The sequence below is a fragment of the Tachypleus tridentatus genome, unplaced genomic scaffold (assembly GCF_004210375.1).
Source record: "Tachypleus tridentatus isolate NWPU-2018 unplaced genomic scaffold, ASM421037v1 Hic_cluster_1, whole genome shotgun sequence".
In the NCBI taxonomy this organism is placed as follows: domain Eukaryota; kingdom Metazoa; phylum Arthropoda; class Merostomata; order Xiphosura; family Limulidae; genus Tachypleus; species Tachypleus tridentatus.
This window is the reverse complement of record NW_027467777.1, coordinates 2764771-2775506: the sequence shown is the minus strand read 5'-3', so window position 1 is coordinate 2775506 and position 10736 is coordinate 2764771. Positions and strand designations below refer to the sequence as shown.

Sequence of the window (10736 nt, the reverse complement as noted above, 5' to 3'; positions counted from 1 at the left end):
GGCAGACTTTTCATCTACGTCGACACTACATTTTCAGTTTCATTGCATTTACCAAAGCAAGAAATTAGTCCTCAAAGTTATGTAAATTTTTATACAAAAAAAAGTAACCTATTAGAATTTGCCTTCTTCAAAGTTCCCACCAACACGTGGCAATTATAATGGTTAAATGTCTTCAGTAACAGCTTTAAAGACAAGAAACAACTAGTAATTTGATGCTTGTGATTTATTCTGTGTTGTACATTCCAAATATGGTTCCTAAGTTGCTGTGGTACCCAGTTCTTCTGAACAGTTAACAAAAAATGACAGTAAGTTTTGAAAACAATTCTCGATCAGAGTAAACTAATTTAAAAACTATCTAATAATAGTATTTTCAAACTTCTTTATGTCTCTCGCTCTCACGTTATTATCGGCGGATGTCGTCAGACAGGTCAGAAAGCTGGAAGAGAGAAAATCTCGTGTGATTATTGAAAACACAACAAACAAATCATTAACAAAACTGTGCACCTCATACTAGCATTCTATACTCGTTTTAATAAAGTTTAAAATGTTATACAACCTCAACAATACCACGAAAGACTTCATTCTTTATACCAAACACTCATTAAGTGTTAGTCTACCGTTGTTAACAAATTATGTTCTTCAGTGGGGTTATAAAACTACAACCAAATCTCCATCGTTCGGTATCGTTACAATATTATTACCAAGATTGTGTAGTCTAATGTCGTTATCAACTGAATTAGGATGTTGTATGGTAAGGAAAAATGAATCCACAAAAACCCATACAGATGTATAAGCATCACCATTGTGAGAAAGCTTAAGTATATTTCTTTGGTTTGCTAACCGAAGTTGTACTGATGAACCTTGGACAAGAGAAACTGCAGTCAGCACAAGAACGTACGACACATCAAGGAACGCATTAGGCCTAGCGTAACAGATTGTATGTTTAATTTTACTTGTGAAAAGAATAAGTCTGTAATATAATCATGTTTGTAGTGTTGATGTCATTCTATTGTTTTACTGACATTTCAGTTTTCAGTTAATCAAGGTTCTAGAGTTTGATGTTTTTTCTATATACTCTATGATATCCTCATCAAAATGAGGGTATTAACAGAAGGTGCCATCTTTAGTAGAATACTTAAAGCACACAGATAGTGTATCTCTGTTTCTATGAAATAATATATTATTTATCGTTATTTTCGTTCACAGTACTGACTATACCATTTAATATATCAAGTCTCCATAATTTTTATTTTAGTTTCTTAAGACTAGAAAATACCCGCAAAATATGAGGTTTAATCTGTATCTTGGTTCAAACAGCCTTTTCTGAATAGAAGGTTTGCATAATTATGTAAAATAATTATAATTGCAAACACCGACATGTCTTAGGCCTAACATTAGTTAAGCCTTTAAGCACATCCTATATTCGATAAAGAGATAAATTAGCCCCCAGTAGCAGCACAGCAGTATGTCTATGGACTTACAACGCTTGAAACCAGGTTTCGATACCCGTGGTAGGCAGAGTACAGATAACCCATTGTGTAGCTTTGTGCTTAACTTCAAACCAACAGGAGATAAATTAACACTGTAACTTGTGCACAATATTTTCCTTTAACTTAATTAGGGTTAAAGTTTACCATACTTTATAACATCAGTATGTAAGTTTATAGTGTTATCCTTCGATATAACGTTATACCTTTAAAAATTTTGATAATGTTTCAATTAATATATTGTTATATGTAACACATAAGACTTTTGTTTATATCTGTTGAAACGAAATTCAGCTCGCATTTTCAGGACAGACAAAAAAGTAAGTATTACAACCCTGGAAATTGGGGTTCGATACCCATAGGCAGATCACAGGCAGCCCATTGTGCAACTACATGCTAAATTACATACAAACAAAATACTGCTTGCAACGTTACGTTTTGGAATTGTAAAAAAGATGCAATTTTTTGTACATTTTAGTCCAAATATATTTTTAATTTTCGATCAGTCATAGGTTACTCGCGTCTAATTGACATGAAGCTAAACTACTTAAATAACGTAATAAGTTGCTGTGACATCAGCGCGTGACCGAGAGACAGATACCAACTATGTTTAATAATATTATACTATTTTACCTCATTATCTTAATATCTATATTTAAAAATAACATAAATATCTCAAGCTAGCCGGACTTTGCAAGATATTATTGGGATTACGTCCGAAAGTATCGTTAACATCGAGGATACCTGAATGATAAAACAAAACAACTTTAGTCATCGTGAGTAAAAACGCAAGAAAAGTGAATGCAACTAGTTGTTCTGATGGCCAGTTTGATTAAATTTTCATTAATTACATAGCTTACTCTTACAGGACGTTATTAATATTACTTTTGAAACACCAACGACACCTGATAGTATATTTCTTCGGTCGTAAACTGTGCCAAGCAACATTTTTATAAATTAAAATACAAAAAGTTAAAAAAATAAGTTTTAGGTGCGACTATATCAAAACCAATATAAGTACATGATTGTGGGTTGGATCATTAAACAAACAACCAAGTCAAAGATCCCTGTGGTCGAGAATAACCATCGTGCAATTCTGATAGCCCTCGCTGTGCTCGAAACTTTATTAGTTGAAGCTCATGAAAGTTTTTAAGTGTTAGGGAGTGTTTAGTTTTGCAACTTACTGTAATCACAGAGACACAGTCGAAGATCTGAAACATTGATGTATGAAACGTGTTTTACTTCTTTCTCTCAGTTCTGATATCATGATAATTTTCTCAGCAAAACTTCTTGAAACGGTAGCCCTCTAACCCTCCCAATATTTAGTAGCAAATCTTACAGATTTGGAGTTTAGGTTTCGATACCTCGTTCGATAGAAGACAGACAGACAGTCCATTGCGTAGTTATGTGTCTAATAATAAATAAATTAACGAATAAATCTAATAAAAAACTAAAAATAATTATAAGTTTACAAAAACACATAAAGTAATTCGTGTTGCCTCAGATCGCGTTACTACAGTATTGGTTATTTGTTTAATTTGAAGCTTTGTTTTAAGTTTAGATTTAGTAAGACTTAGAAGAGAAATATTTGGAAATGTTCTTCCATTGTAGAACATATTCTGAAGGCTAAATACTCACATTATCCTCATGAATATCCAATAATTAATCTAACACATCATAATCTTACCGAACAGGAAAGTTATTCTACAATGTCTATTTTTATTTTAATGACAAAATAAAATACATCCTGTATTGTGTTATTCAACTAATGTATGAACATTTGTCTAACCGGATTTTGAAAATCTGCTCTAAGCATCAGAGGGCGCGTAATAAGATTGAACCTTGAGATACGAATTTACAGAATCTGCTAAGTAAAGAGACGTAACAGACGCTACGATTCTGATTTCGGCGAGAACTTGCGAGATTTTCTTAATCTCGTTCAGTTCGAGCACTTTTTCGCTTCGTGCAAGAAAAACTTGTTTGTTTCTCTTAAGGTGACGGGGAACAAGATTTCAAAAATGCCCCGAAAATATATTTCAAAATGCAAGTTGAATTTATGTAAAGTTTCACAATAAAAAAACAACAGCTTTACCAACTGGTACGAACTAGAACTGAATAAATTGGCAGTTTGATAGGGCAAGGTAATATAGTTGATCCTGGCCTCTGTTTATTTCAACTCGAAATAATACATGTATCTAACGAAGTTTTCGAACTTCAATGTGTCGATAAAACTAATAATAAATTATTATTTTAATTTGAATATTTATCCATTCATTTCCTTGCCAAACTGGAAGCTATCTGATCTCGCAGCCCATTTTAATGACAAACCAGAGTCGAGACGAAAACTAACCACTACACAGAGCCACCTCTTGGGCTACATTTTAACAACAAAAGTTGGACTGACACTTAGAATGAAGCACTTTAACCACCAAGACTTCTTTATTATAACGTAAATATATTAAATAAAAAAACAAAAAAAGTATATTTACGAGTTTTAGCACAAATTAATGGTAATACTAAATCATTTTGTAAAAAAAAAAATAGTTATATAAATATCCGTCATTAATATTACAATCTGTATTTATAAAAGTTCTGTATGTTATAACTTTAGGCAGGTATTGAGTGGATAACACGAACAGACAGTTTATAATAGTTATGTATGTTATATCTTTGTTAGCCAGGTATTGAGTGGATAACACGAACAGACAGTTTATAATAGTTCTGTATGTTATATCTTTAGTCAGGTATTGAGTGGATAACACGAACAGACAGTTTAGAATAGTTCTGTATGTTATATCTTTAGTCAGGTATTGAGTGGATAACACGAACAGACAGTTTATAATTTAGTTCTGTATGTTATATCTTCAGCCAGGTATTGAGTGGATAACACGAAGACAGACAGTTTATAATAGTTATGTATGTTATATCTTTAGTCAGGTATTGAGTGGATAACACGAACAGACAGTTTATAATAGTTCTGTATGTTATATCTTCAGCCAGGTATTGAGTGGATAACACGAACAGACAGTTTATAATAGTTCTGTATGTTATATCTTTAGTCAGGTATTGAGTGGATAACACGAACAGACAGTTTATAATAGTTCTGTATGTTATATCTTTTTTGTAGTCAGGTATTGAGTGGATAACACGAACAGACAGTTTATAATAGTTTTGTATGTTATATCTTTAGCCAGGTATTGAGTGGATAACACGAACAGACAGTTTATAATAGTTTTGTATGTTATATCTTTAGCCAGGTATTGAGTGGATAACACGAACAGACAGTTTATAATAGTTCTGTATGTTATATCTTCAGCCAGGTATTGAGAGGATAACACGAACAGATAGTTTATAATAGTTCTTGTATGTTATATCTTTAGCCAGGTATTGAGTGGATAACACGAACAGACAGTTTATAATAGTTCTGTATGTTATATCTTCAGCCAGGTATTGAGTGGATAACACGAACAGACAGTTTATAATAGTTCTGTATGTTATATCTTCAGCCAGGTATTGAGTGGATAACACGAACAGACAGTTTATAATAGTTCTGTATGTTATATCTTCAGCCAGGTATTGAGTGGATAACACGAACAGACAGTTTAGAATAGTTCTGTATGTTATATCTTTAGTCAGGTATTGAGTGGATAACACGAACAGACAGTTTATAATGTTTTTTTAGTATGTCATAACTTTAGTCAGGTATTGAGTGGATAACACGAACAGACAGTTTAGAATAGTTCTGTATGTTATATCTTTAGTCAGGTATTGAGTGGATAACACGAACAGACAGTTTATAATAGTTCTGTATGTTATAACGTTATACAGGTATTTGTATAAATCTCTTTATATAAGTGTTACATGCTCATGAATTTTCCTGAAGAACTACAATATTAATTTTCATGTTTTATCATATTTTCTACTTAAACTTATCCTGACATGTTTAATCGTGTTTTTATCCTATATAATGTGATTTCCCATTAAAGCTACATTAAGTTTTCTGTCCCTCTAACAATTGTTTTCATAAACAAGACCAACAGCTAACGAACGACTCGTTTACCTGACTGAAAAATTCTTCCTGGAAATCAGAGTTTTCAGATATTGTGAAATTTGAACATCTTAACTTATTTTTTAAAGTCAGTTTTGTAACAATTAGTAGGATATTTGAAGACCGCGAAATAGTCGTTTGTTTCCTTAACGTAATTTTCGTCCTTTTTTTAAATATCGTTGCTTTACGACACGTGGTCGTTACATGTCTACTTTATCAATTTAGAATTCTAGAATTTAAGAATACTGATTTAACTTCTTGTCCATGTTGAATGTGGTTTTACACAAAGTAAAAACATTTCATAGGTTCTATATTTCATTTACAAAAACATATTAATGGCATTTCTCACTGAAAACATATCTACAGAACTCATTCATACCCTAAACGTTTTCTCTATCTTTAAATGTTTTACCAAAAACAGTAGATGACTTGTTACGTTACTGACAGTTACTTTTCGCTAATTCATCTTCATAAAACTAAGAAGACACGCCAGAAGTTTTGTAGGGATGAAAATTCAACAAACGTACCATTCCATAGATTATGGGTTCGACCTCGCTTCTCGTACCGTAATTTCTTTTCAGGCTTCTTCCATATCTAAGCAAATTAAAAGTAAACTTAATGTTAGTCTAAGAACGTATAAGTGGAAACAAATCTGAATATGTAATAATGTACTTACCACGCTATATCTGCCACATTCAGTGCTGAAGAGGTCTTTCGCTCAATTCTAGGAGTCGTCATATTCAGCTTTAAAAGGCTAGTCTTTATTTATCGTTTTCAGAAACACAAGATAACCTTACTTCTTCTACACGTGTTCCAATTTTACCCTCTTAATAGGTTGCTCTGTTTCAACAGATTTCTCCCCCATTGACACAGCGGTAGTATGTCTGCGGACATTAGAATCCGGGTTTCAATACCCATGGTGAGTAAGACACAGATATCCCAATGTGCGGCTTTGTGCTTAGTTACAAACAAACAATTAACCAATCATTCCATTGCTAATGTATCTGTGTGTATGTGTAAATATGACATCAAGCACAAAGCCACAATGAGCTATAGTCATGTGAAAAAGTTAGGACACCCTATGAAAGCCTGTGTATTTTGGTAACATTTTTGGATATATAGATATTTAATCTCAATTTTAACAATACTGAGAGATTATAGGAATATAACTAAACAATTAAAACGGAAGAAAACACTTTTCAAGATCTTCTGTAAATGTAATTCTACAAAAATGCATATTCTAACTGAGGGAAAAGTTAGGACACCCCCACATTTATTCCCACTTAAAATGGCTCAACTCACATAGGTGTACCACACCAGGTGCACATGATTAGAAGATCGTTACTCAGCATTTTAAATGAGGCTTGTCCTATTTAAACCTCAGACATTTAGTTTGGTGTGCTCCTGACTGTTAAAGTGAGAGTGAGCACCATGGTGAGAACAAAAGAGCTGTCTGAGGCCTTCAGAAAGAAAATTGTAGCAGCTTATTAGTCTGGTAAGGGATTTAAAAAGATCCCAAAAGATTTTGAAATCAGCCATTCTACTGTCCGGAAAATAGTCAACAAGTGGAGGGCTTTCAAAACAATTGCCAACATGCCCAGGTCTAGTCGTCCAAGCAAGTTCACCCCGAGAGCAGACCGCAAGATGCTAAAAGAGGTCTCCATACACCCTAACATGTCATCACGGGACCTACAGCAGGCTCTGTTGATGTGAAAGTGCATACCTCTACAATCAGAAAGAGACTGCACAAGTTTAACTTGCATGGGAGGTGTACAAGGAGGAAATCTTTGCTCTCTAAGAGAAACATCAAGGCCATACTGAAGTTTGTTAAAGAGAATGTAGACAAAGACCAGGACTTTGGAATAATGTTCTTTGGACAGATGAGTCCAAAATTGAATTATTTGGACACCAGAATAGAGGACATGTTTGGCGTAAACCAAATACAGCATTCCAGGAAAAGAACCTCGTACCAGCTGTGAAGCATGGAGGTGGAAGTGTCATGGTTTGGGGCTGCTTTGTTGCAGCAGGACCTGGACAGTTCACAGTCATAGAATCCACCTGGATTCTACTGTGTATCAGAGGGTGCTTGAGGATCATGTGAGAACATCTGTAAGAAAATTAAAGCTGAAGCAGAACTGGACCCTGCAACACGACAATGACCAAAACATACCAGTAAATCCACCAAGGACTGGCTGAAGACTAAGAAATGGAGAGTCCTGAAATGGCCAAGTCAAAGCCCAGACCTTAATCCCATTGAGATACTGTGGGGTGACTTGAAACGGGCTGTACATGCAAGAAACCCCTCAAACATCTCACAGCTCAGAATTCTGCATTGAGGAGTGGGGCAAACTTTCTTCAGACCGATGTCAGACACTGGTAGATGGCTACAAGAAGCGTCTCACTGCAGTTATTTCAGCCAAATGGGGTAACACTAGCTATTAGGGGGTAGGGTGTCCTAACTTTTTCCTCAGTTAAAATGTGAATTTGTGTATAATTACATTTACAGAAGATCTTGAAAAGTATTTTCTTCAGTTTTAATTGTTTAGTTATATTCCTATAATCTCTCAGTATTGTTGCAATTGAGATTAAATATTTATATATCCAAACATGTTACAAAATACACAGACTTTCATAGGATGTTCTAACTTTCTCACATGACTGTATATTTGTTGTGCCCACTACAGATATCAAAACCAGGTTTTTAGCACTTTAAGCCCTCAGAATTACTGCTAAATACTGGAAGGAGTTTATTGTAGAGAAATACCAGCTAATTAACACTGCAACGTTTGAGTTTCATTTCTTAGACTTAATAACGCACCTACATCTCCTAAATGGAAAGTCTAATTTGTTTTAACATTTGCGGACGCAAACCATGGAACCTTAGGTACATTGTCCGGCAAGCTAATTATTAGGCCATATTTATCCCAGACATGACGTTGTTTTTTTTAAGAACATACCCACATAGACTATCTGCTGTATCCACCGCTGGGAATCGAACCTCGAATTTTAGCGTGCAACTTTGTGAACTTCCCAATGCTCCAGCTGAGGTTGGTTTGTTTGTTTGTTTTGAATTTCGAGCAAAGCTACACGAAGGCTATCTGTCCCTAATTTTGAAGTGTAAGACTAGAGGGAGGGCAGCTAGTCATCACCACCCACCGGCAGCTATTGAGCTACTCTTTTACCAACAAATAATGGATTGACAGCACATTATAATGCCACCACGGTTGAAAGGGCGAGCATATTTGATGTAACGGGGATTCGAACCCGCGACCCTTAGATTACGAGTCGAATACATTAACCACCTGGCCATGCCGAGGCCGCTGAGATCGACATTACGTTGATATGTTCAGTCATAAATAAATATAAATAACTGCTCCTTGCTATATATATGCTGATTTCTTGTTGTTTTTTGTACTATTAATAGAAAACAATGTGTTCCCGAGGGGTCAGTAGTTGCTTTCTAGACATATAATGACAAAACCCGTGGTTCGATTCGCCGCAGCGAAATCAGCATAGATATTCTAATGTGTAACTTTGTACTAGAAACTCAACCGATCCATGAGTGTTTTTATGATAATAATAATTATTATTATTACCTGTATTGTTAAATCGATTGCAACGTCCTCTATAAACATTATTAAGTTTGCACGAGGCTTAGATTAAAATAATCTTGGAAGATTATTGATACTCTCTCTCACGATCTCTTGCTGGTTAAGAAGGAAATAAATTTCCTGTCTGTATCCACCTACCGGGAGTTGCAGCATGACGTCACTTAAATACGAGTGCTCTTTGTCACGTTTGTAGTATCAGCACGATCTCAAAAGAGATGAAAAAAATAGTAAGCCACATCGTAAAGTTTCTACAAAGGCTCGCTGGTAAACCTGAAAAGTTATAGCCCACGAATTCTAGGTTCGATTCACCCAGGATACACACCACAAAGGACCCGTTCTGTAGCTATGCGCTGAAGAAAAATAACATATTTCTCAAAAGAAATCAAAAACATTTGGCGGTTTTATTAGCGCCGAATGAGTAAACCTGAGGGCGAAAATTGAGTTTAGATTCATGCGCTAGATAAAGAAGAGACGTCTTTCACCTAAATCATTGAAATTCTAAACCTACTTAATCACATCCATATGTTATATAGTTTGCTTTTGATAAATCTTTATCATGTTCAGTGAAACCTGAAACCAAGAGAGTTTGGTTTGTTTTGAATTTTGCGTAAAGCTACACGAGAGCTATCTGCGCTAGCCGTCCCTAATTAACTGATTTTGCAGTGTAAGACAAGAGGAAAGGCAACTAGACATCACCACCCACCGCCATCTCTTGGGGTACTTTTTACCAACGAATAGTGGGATTGACTGTCACATTATAACGTCCCCATGGCTGAAAGAGCGAGCAAGTTTGGGGCGACCGGGATTTGAACTCACAACCCTCAAATTATGGGTCGAACGCCTCAATCCACCTGGCAATGCTGGGCCGAAATAAAGAGAAAGGCTTTAAAATATTTAAACGTAAAGTTTAGTCGTTAAAGCTAGCGCAGAAGCGTCAAAAACAAATAGGCCTAGAACTAGCAACAAAACATTGGGTACTTTTAACATTCCTTTTTAATTTTTTGCACTTCAAATTTATTCTTCAATTTCAATAGAAGGCTTTGTATGGATTTTGTGATATAAAGTTTAGTTTTGACTTGGTGGTATAGTGCTGGTTTTGACAAATGGGGTTTAACGATGAATATTAAAATATTATTGGTGTTTCTCTTCCAAAAGGCTTAACGTCGTTATATGTAGTACCAAGACATCTATTAGACACCATAAAATGTCTAATACTTTAGATACTATATTGTATAGCTGTACAATCCCATCTGGGACAACCACACTCAATTTTAGAATGAGCTAAAAAGTTTCTGTGATAAACCCTTTCCGATTGGTTTTCTATTATCTGCTTCCTGAAAATTTTTTATCGAATACAGATGTTATTTACCCAAAGAGATTCATGTATATTCTCTCATTTTAAATTTCAAGTGACATTTAATTAGTGATGTAGCTTATCTCCATAGATACAGAAACTGTTTGTATAAAAACTCATAGTTTGTGCTGCACATCTTTTTATCGCTTTGTTCCCTTATTTACTCAACTAATCAACTTACTAGTTACAATTCTTCATACCGTTATTTACTCAACTAATCAACTTACAAGTTACTG

General features: G+C 34.8%; 1 long non-coding RNA gene across 1 annotated transcript; it reads right to left on the bottom strand.

Moving 5' to 3' along the window:
- Positions 1-208: 208 nt before the first annotated feature.
- Positions 209-6131, bottom strand: LOC143242027 (uncharacterized). Its single transcript, XR_013022386.1, has 2 exons — positions 6063-6131; positions 209-436 (listed from the first exon to the last, which is right to left on the bottom strand). It is a non-coding gene; the product is annotated as an uncharacterized LOC143242027 (long non-coding RNA).
- Between the last annotated feature and the right edge of the window lie 4605 nt (positions 6132-10736).